Source organism: Haemorhous mexicanus, chromosome Z (genome assembly GCF_027477595.1).
Source record: "Haemorhous mexicanus isolate bHaeMex1 chromosome Z, bHaeMex1.pri, whole genome shotgun sequence".
NCBI classification, from domain to species: Eukaryota; Metazoa; Chordata; class Aves; order Passeriformes; family Fringillidae; genus Haemorhous; species Haemorhous mexicanus.
Window position 1 is genome coordinate 20,938,622 of NC_082381.1, and position 7,383 is coordinate 20,946,004.

The 7,383-nt window shown below is 54.0% G+C and overlaps 1 long non-coding RNA gene across 1 annotated transcript; it reads left to right on the forward strand.

The window, feature by feature from the left end:
- The first annotated feature begins 1,406 nt into the window (after positions 1–1,406).
- Positions 1,407–6,733, forward strand: LOC132322224 (uncharacterized). The gene is made up of 5 exons (XR_009485047.1): positions 1,407–1,579; positions 3,043–3,163; positions 4,195–4,815; positions 5,179–5,296; positions 5,658–6,733. It is a non-coding gene; the product is annotated as an uncharacterized LOC132322224 (long non-coding RNA).
- The last annotated feature ends 650 nt before the right edge of the window (positions 6,734–7,383 follow it).

The following is a 7,383-nucleotide window of genomic DNA, read 5'->3' on the forward strand; positions in this document are numbered from 1 at the left end:
CGCTCGTCCCCGCCAAGTCCGGCCCGCGCCGGGGCCGCGCTGGGCGCGCGCGGGCCCGAGCGCAGCGCCCCCCTCAGGCCGCGCGCCGCCGGCGCAGCCGCGGCCGTTGCGCTGCGGGCGTTGCGGCCACAGTCGGCGATCGACGCCATGGCGGAGCTGCCGCTGCCCGCCGGGCTCCGCGCCAGCACCTTCCCCGCCAAGCTCTGGCGCCTGGCCAACAGTCCCCGCGTCCGCTCCGTGCGCTGGGACAGCCGGGCCACGGGGCTGCTCATCGACCGCTCCCTCTTGGAGCGAGAGCTGCTCAGCTCGGGCGACGCCCAGAGGGGCGGTGGCGATGGGCGGGCCCCGCTGCCGCACACCTTCCGGGCCACGCAGTTCCGCAGCTTCGTGCGGCAGCTCTACCGCTACGGCTTCCACAAGGTGCCGGGCTGGCTCGGCTCGGCTGCGCCAGGCGATGCCGGGGCCTGGCTCCACTACAGCAACCCCTACTTTCGCCGCGACCGCCCCAACCTCCTGCTGCGCATCAAGCGCCGGAGCGCGGCCAACAGGCAGCGGCCGGCGGCGGGGCGGGAGGGCCGCCGGCGCCCGCCCTGCGGCTCCCAGCAGCTGCCCGGGGCGCGGCCGCTGCCGGACGGGCGGCACGGGCGCGCTCGCTTCAGGCCGCTGCCCAGGGAGCGGCCGCCGCTGCCGGCCGGGCGCCCGCCCAGCGGCTTCCTGCTGCTGCACAGGGAGCGGACGCTGCCGGACGGGCGGGAGCTGCGCAGCCCCCGGCCCGGCTGCCTGCAGCAGCCCCCCGGGGAGCGGCCGCTGCTCGCCCGGCGCCCGCCCTGCAGCTTCCACCTGCTGCACAGGGAGCGGCCGGGGCCGGCCCGGCGGGAGGGGCCGAGCCGCTTCCAGGAGCTCTACGGGGAGCGGCCGCCGCCCGCCGATCGGGAAGTGCTCGGCATCCCGCCCTGCCATTTCCTCGGGCTCCACGGGGAGCGGCCGCTGCCGCTCGGCCGGGAGGGGCCCCGCAGCCACTTGCAGGAGCTCTACGGGGAGCAGCTGCCTCCGGCCGAGCGCGGCGTACTCGGCATCCAGCCCTGCAGCTTCCGGCAGCTCCCCAGGGAGCAGCAGCCCCCAGCCTACGACCCACGAGGTAGGAAAAGACTTGTAGCCTGGCTTTTGCAAAAGGTTTAGAAAAGTGACCCTTTGAAGTAGTTTTCCATAAGGCTCTCTCATTGTCGGCCAGAAGTTGTCAAGCCTACCGGGAAGAGGCACCTAGGAGGCCAAAAGATTCTCTGCCTGGTTTTCCTGGCTGCTTCCCGTGATGTTTGATCCAAGGCAGCACTCGAGCTCTGTGTCCCCCAGCCACATTGTGGAGCCTGACCAACGCGTTTGGATTCTTGCAGCCACCCCGGGCACTTCAGGGCCCAGCACTCCAGCTGGCAGTGCAGCTTGTGCAGCATCGACGGCCTGCAGCTCAGCACAGAGCGCACCTGGGCAGGAGGGATGGTCGCCAGCAGATCTAGGCCTTGCCGTGGAGAAGACAATTCGGGAGATCAGGATGTCCCTGTCTGAAAGATCTCCCTCTGCTCAGGTAATTGCATTGGATGGGGATAAAAGGGGCTGGACTGAGAGCTTTCGAACGTGGTTACATGGCGGAGAAGCAAAGGCTTCTTTAATTGAACTTATTTCATCATGATTTAGTTATTTAATTCTTCTTGCGAAAGAAAGATTTCTGAGAGAGGGAATGAAGAAGAAATGAAAAAGAGGTTTTTCTTGCTGGGAAAGAGGAGAAGAGTGTTTGGAGAATTGCCACTGAAGGCCAAGTGTCCCGTGCAGGGAGGGACATGCCAGAGGTTCCTCTGTTCCAGCAGCAGGTGTGGGCTGTGCCTCTTTTGGGTGGGAAGGCCAAGGCCAAGCAAGGGCAGGACTGCAGCTGTAGCTGTGTCTGTGTGAGCCCTGCCGTGCCTGTATGTGCTCCCAGAGCCGTGGCTGGGGCTGGGCTGGAGCTGCAGCTCTCTGTCCTTTTGCAGATTATTATACGTGTTGGCCAAAGAATGTCTCTCTTTCTGTTCATGTGCTGACCCATTGCCTGCAGTACATTTATGATTATGAAGCATGGCAAACTCAAGGTGGGGAGAGGGATTTTTTTGGATTTACCAATGCCTTCTTTTCAAGTGGCATCACTTTTGTCTTCTGTCAAGTCAGACTTAGCAGTTTTCAGAAGCATTTTATTCCGTAATAATAGGAAAACGTTGCAGGTTCGGAACCATCTTTAGAATCTTTAGGGGTCCTGTTGGCCGTGCTGACGCAGAAGAGATGAATGTTCTGGAACTGGTCATAGTGAGAATATCTTTGTGTCCAAAGGTAATTTGCAGGTGCTTCGTTGTGGACATTTACTTCCTCGTTGGAATAGAAACACTACTTGGTTGTCTGGCTTTTCCTGTCTTTTGGGTTGTTATTTTTTCCCGCTGTCCCAGTGTCCAGATTTTTGCCCCTGATCACAAATGTGATCCTGGGAATGCCCTGGGTGCATAAATGTTTACCTGGATCATACCGATGGGGCAGCAGCAGAGGGCTCCAAAAAGCACCACCTCGTGCTGGGTTGTGTGAGCGCTTGGCTGGGGGTGGTGAGACGCCCAGGCAGAAATGTGTGCTTTGTGTGGGGGTTTGCGGCACCCAGCCCTGGGCAGGGCTGGCAGCGAGCTCTGTCCTTGCTGGCAGCAGGGAGAGCCCCTGGCTTTCTGCTGGCTGATTTCTCCCAGCTCTGGCATGAGCCAGGGTCAGAGCGTGAGGGCACGTCCCCTCACTTGGTGTCTCCTGGTTTGCTGTGCTCATGTTTTGTCTCAAAAATTATTTTGTAAGAGCTTCAGTTTAACCTTGGCCACCTGAATCCTGAGTTTAAAAGGCTCCTCATGTGAACCGGGTGGGCAGTGTTTCCTCCTCTGTGCTCCATGTGCTTTGGGAGTGGAGAAGGAGAGTTATCGTATCCCTGATGTGTTTCCAGGAAAATAGTGAGTGGTCTTTGGGTTCCTTTCTTTCTGTTTTTCTGCTCAGGACAATGTCAGTGTTGCCCCCGATTCCTCAGGAGGGGAGCCTGTGGACAGAGCTGCAGCAGAGGAAGCTGCATCTGGCACCGAGAGCTGCAGGAACGGTTCCCAGGAGCCCGAGGAGCCTGGTAAGGACAGAGCCCTCACTGGTTTAGAGAGGTGTGAGATGGCTGCTCTGAGCAGGCTTGGTGCTTCCTGCTGCCTTGAGTTCAAATCCTGCACTGGCAAAAGCTGCCTGAGCCCTGCCCTCCACACTTCTCCAGAGGCTCTGGCACTGAGTCCTGTGCCGTGGCAAGAGAGCAGGGAATAAAGCTGACCTTGGGGGAGTTGTGTCACCAAGTTGGGTGTCCCAGCTTTGTCGGGAAGTCGGTGGATAAATTTGCTGCAGGCTGACAGGGGAGGCCAGGCTGAGCGACTCTTGAGGGAACAGGGGAAAAGAAGAGCAAAAAGTCAGGCTAGAAGTCCAGATCACTGACTCAATGTAGTACCAGTCTGCTGGTATTGGTGCTGACCCACCAGAAAAACAAGGAGCAGAACATCAGAGGCCAGCCAAGTGAAACATCACAGTCAGTCCAGTATCAGAATGGAAAGCTGGAATGAGCCCTGATTAGGGAGACCTAAGAGGAGAGAGGGAGCGCTTTGGATCCATTCCTTAGCCAAGCTGGTGCAGCCTGCAGGCCTCGTAGGGAGCTCTGTCCCTCGCAGCCCTTCCTGCCAGAGCCGATGGTCGAGTTGGAGCAGCTGCTGCTCGCTGCAGGGGGCAGTTGGTAGATGGCCCTGGTAATGGAGCTGGTTCATGACTCAGCTCCCAGCAGCCCTCAGCTTCAGGCATTTCAGTGAGGACTGAGGTCTGTCTGTCAGCACAGAGAAAGAACAAGGCTGGGCTTCTTTGTGGCTCTTGGGGCTGTGTGTGTTTCAAGCTCTCGTGGGTGCCCTTTGCACTGCGAGTGCTGAGACTTTATTGAGATCCTTCAGTGTTTTGAAACACGCTTTTGAACACTTGGAATGGTCCCTGTTCTTTTAAGGGCAGGCTTCAAATTGCCAAGTGAGAGTCTGCCTTTCAGGCCATCTTTGACAGTCCCTGGTAGAAGGGCAATTGCTGTCCAGGGGAAAGGTGCACAAGGGCCAATATTGACTGAGCGTTCCCTTGGCTTCCCAGATGCCATCTGACCAACATCTCCAGGAGGGCTGCCCTGCCTGGCAGGAGGAGACAGAGGAGAGCCCGTGACCATCGGGCAGGTAGAATTCCTCTGTTTGTAAATATGTTTATAGATTCCTATGGTTTTATTTATCAAAGGGTATAGTTCTATTTATAGATTAGAGTGTTCTTTTTATATAAGCATATATTGATAGATCTGTAGAGTTAAATGGGGATATATATTCAGTTAGAGAAGTGATAGATTTTATTATAAATTTACACTTACAGATTTTCAGAGTTTAATTTTTTTTTGTGTAGAGTCCAAAAAAAATATATAGATGAAGTTATATTTATAAATGCGTACAGTTGCATAGTAAGAGGAATATGAGTGTTTAGATGTATAGATTGATGGATAGATTGCTGTTTGCGTAGGCCTAGGCTGCATTTTTAGCTCTTTGCCCCCTCGGCTGCCTTTCTCACCTCTTGCTTTTCCCCCTGTGCCCCCTGTGTCCCCTCTCCCTGTGCTGGGTCCGAGCTGGCGGCCAGCCAGCCGGAGCAGCACTTCCAGCCCCGGCTGTCCCTGGAGCGGTGGGAGCTGCCGCTGGCCCCAGGCACTGTCCCCTGAGGAGCTGCTGAAGGACGGTGAGCCAGAGGGGGCTGAGGGGGCTGAGGGGGCGGTGGCGCTGAAGGGACGGGGAGCCTGAGCTGCTGCTGGGGCTGGGGGCTGTGGGGCAGCCGAGGCCAATGGTGGCACTGAGGTGACAGGGAAGTGGCACAGGTTGAGGGGCTGGCAGGTCTAAGGGGGATGGGATGGGATGGGTCAGAAAGGGACTGAGGGGATGAGAGGACAGTGAGGGCCTGAAGAAACTGAAGGGGGCTGGGGGTTCAGTGAGAGCATGGCGGGGCTGAAGGGATGGATGGAGCCAGCAGGGAGCACAGAGGGCTCCAGGACTGCAGCTCTGCCAGGCCTCGGAACCAATTGCAAAGCCTCCACTTTTGCCCCAGCTGCAAGGAAGACCTCGAGGACAGCCGGAGACTGATGGGAGCCAGCAGGGAGAATCTGAAGGGCAGCAGCAGGAGCAGGGAACGGGGACCTGCTGCTGCCAGCCTGGAGAGAGATCGGGTGAGGCCACAGGCCCGGGCAGGCAGGGTGGGGCTGAGGGCGGCGTGGGCTGTGGCAGGAGCAGGAGCGGGCCCTGCCCGTGCTGGGGCTGCTCAGCGCAGCTGCCCCGGCCGGCACAGGGGCTGTCCTTGGCCAAGGCAGCTGTGCCGGCAGGGCCCGGCAGCTGTGCCGCCTGTGCCGGGCTGCCGGGGCTGCGGGACGGTCCCGCCGCGGCTGCGCTCACCACAGCCTGGCCCGCTCGCCTGCTTTTTCTTTCCAGCCCTCCTGGGGAGGCTCTGAGATTTCCTCTCCCCTGATGGAAGTGCAGCTGCTGCCAAGGGAAACGTCCCCGTACTCACTCAGTGTTCCCTTTGCTTGCCAGATGTCCCATCTGCTGTCCCTGTCCAGGAGAGCTGCTCTGCACGGGAGGAGTAGACCGAGGGAGAGAGGCTTTGAAGATGAGGCAGCTGGGATCCTTCTCCTTCATCTGCTGTTTGAAGATACACAGACTTGCATGCAGTCATTGATATTTACATCGATATTTTCATATGTAGCTTGCTATTTGTATTGGTATATTTCTATACGTATGTTGTTATATTTATTAATGTACTCTGTATATATGTACGTATAGATATATACATACAGGTTTGCAGTTACGTGTTTGTGTAATTATGTATCTAGTTTTTTATGTATGTTGTAATATCTGTGTTCAGTTATTTTTCCGTATGCGTTCAGCTTTGTAGGTGTTTATATTTTTTTTGATGTAGTTTTCAGTATATGTCTTTTTAAATTAGTGTATTGGTATTTCTATTAGTAGATACGCCTATTTTTATATTTTTTATGTATATTGACCTATTTCTATTAAATGTTACGCATGTCTCCAGATGTATAGCTGTATATTTTTATGGATGCAGTTGGATTGCTGTTTAGATTGCTACAGCAATATTTGTATATTTTTAGATAGTTGTATATTTTTAGATAATATCTATTTTTATATATATTGTATATAAACTTTAATATTTAATCTATTTACATCTGTATATTTTTATAGTTATATATGTATTTTTAATATGTGCATATATGTATGTATTTAATTATTTTTAAAGATGTATAGAGGGTATAGTTGCTTAACTCTATCTAGTGAATTCTTAGTTTAAGGCTATTTTGAGATAGAATGCTTCTTTTTGTATTTCTATAAGGGGTCTACGTTTGGTAGTAATATGTAATAAATTAAGTTGTTAAACGCCTAATTGATCTTTGTGTATAGTGAGTTGTGTATAGTAGAGGCTAGCAATAAATCAAGTTTGGTTAAGTGAACTTGGTATTTGTATATTTTTACATAGACTGGTTGTAATAATCTAATAAATTGCTGGTTTTACCTTAAATTGAGATCTGTTGAGTTCTGTATTGTCAGCATGGGTGTAGCAGTTTGTAATAAATGACATTTTTCAACTGAAATTGATTCTGGTGGATTTGTGGATCAGCAGTGCGGCTGTGGCAATCTGCAGGAAATGCCATTTGTCAGCTGCGATGGCTGTTGTGTGATTTGTGCTACCCAAAGCCATGAGGAGATGGAAAGGCTGGAGGATTTTGGCCATGGAAATCTCCGGCCATGGCCAGCACATGCCCCACCTGCACTCAGGCTGGGCAAGGGAAGGGCAGATTTGGGCTGGCAGCAGAGCCACGCCTTGGCTCAGAACTCGCTGCAGAGGCCTGCTGAGAAAACTCCGGGACTCCGCTGAGAGCAGAACTCCAAGCAGGAGCAACCCTGTCAGGAGCAATCATTCACAAGGAAAAAAAGAGAGAAAATGTGGCCGAGCAGATGTGGGGATACTCTGTGAGTCTGATGAAATGCCCAGAATCACCACTGCCTCGGCACGTCTTCCGCAAAAATATTTTGTTAAAAACTGAACACCTCCCATGGAATACAGATTGCACTTTCCCCTTCACTTCCCTTGCTGTGTGACTGGAGACACTCTCTCCTTATCACTGAGAATTTTTGCCCTTCCGCACCTCCCATTCAATCAAAGATGATGTACTACCTCTTGGCACCATAAATGAAAACAGCCCTGCCCTCGTGGCAGTGTTTGCAAAGCCTTCCCTCCTCC